The following is a 1604-nucleotide window of genomic DNA, read 5'->3' as shown; positions in this document are numbered from 1 at the left end:
TTATAAATTTATAAGGGTTTTTTTTTTTTTTCTCTGACCAGAAATGGATAGAGAAGTGGCTTATGAAATATTACAAAGCTTCTTAGAGAAGCGAGGACTTGACTCACAATATCTCAAACAACTTGCGGGACTCATTACCTTAGGAAAAACTAGGGGATGTTTTAAGGATCCAAATGAGATATTTGAGGAAAGTGAATGGCGCAAATTTGGGAACATCCCGTGGGAGGCATTTACAGATGATGATAAAACTGCAAAGAAACTAATGAAAGCTTGGAAAGAGATTACAAATTGTATAAAACGTTACAAGGTAAAAAGGTAGCAAGGAATCAGAGGAGGAAGAAGATGCCACGAAAATGCTAGAACAACCAAGGACTGTTACCTGTTAAACAATTGATACAAGCCTTATTTTGTGATATATATGCATGTTTTGAGTGTTGTGTGTGTTCGGTGCCATGTGTAGTTTAAATATTCATACCATCATGCTGTTCTTATTGACCGGTCGTAAACAAGGTTGTATAGGTGTATTAAGCCAGCTCTCAAAAGAGTGGTTCTGTGTGTGTATGCGTGTGTGTGTTTAAAGCGCTTTAAACGTTTGTAAGACTTGCAAATTGGGTTTTGGTTATATTGAGCCTCTGTTTTGATTAATCTTTAAAATGCAACTCTGAAACCTTTCAATCTCAAACGTCCACTAAGCCGGCAAACAGGGAGATTTACCTGGGACCTTTGAAGTGAAAGGCTGCAGATGACAAGATTTTAAAATACATAGAAAAAAAAAAATAGAAAAAAGAAAGAAAATATGAAATACAGAAAGAAAAACAGAAAAGAAAATGGAAAAAGAAAAAATAGAAAAAAGAATGTAGAAAACAAAACAAAACAAAACAAAAATGGAAAAAACCTCAGCCCTATGGCTGTGTGTGAGTTCCCCCCCCCACCCCCCCATCGCCCCCCCCCTCTTACTCCTGTAAGGTTTTTTTGTTTTGTTTCAGCCTGGGAGTTTCTATCTCTCTCTAGGGGAGTAACAGTTTATGAAGAACACTCTGCATTCCAGTGCCCCTTATCAGATCAGCAACTGCTGGGTCCTAGTGCAGACAACCGTAAAGGGAATTTTAGCCAGACACTAATGAAGACATGATTTAAGAGTCCAAAAGGAGTATCCTCTGAGAGTAAAAAATTACAAAAGAATAGAAAAGTTAATGCATTTGCAGCCTTGAGAATTCCCATACAGGTTAAAACAGATAAAAGAAGGGTAAACCGTTAACATTAAAGAACAAAGGAAACCAGCAACCCAGCATGCAATGGAGACGTGTGACAACAGTAAATGCTCCTGCTTGGATCTTCTTCACAGCCTCCTCAGTAAGAAGAGATTGAAAAGCACACAAGGTTTTGCTCCAAGCTTTTGGTCTTATTGGTAACGGTTTAAGTATTTTGGTCAGTGGGTCATTCGAGTGTCACTTCGCAAGTCTTTTTGTGTAACCTGGTGTTATTAATTCTGATTTTACTGGACAAATACAAGCTATGGTTTATATTCCTTTCCCACCTGTGTATATCACCCAAAGCAGTTGTATTACTCAATTAATACCATTTCAAAGATTGTATTAGAGAAA

Source organism: Cuculus canorus, chromosome 24, assembly GCF_017976375.1.
Source record: "Cuculus canorus isolate bCucCan1 chromosome 24, bCucCan1.pri, whole genome shotgun sequence".
NCBI classification, from domain to species: domain Eukaryota; kingdom Metazoa; phylum Chordata; class Aves; order Cuculiformes; family Cuculidae; genus Cuculus; species Cuculus canorus.
This window is presented reverse-complemented; position numbering follows the sequence as displayed.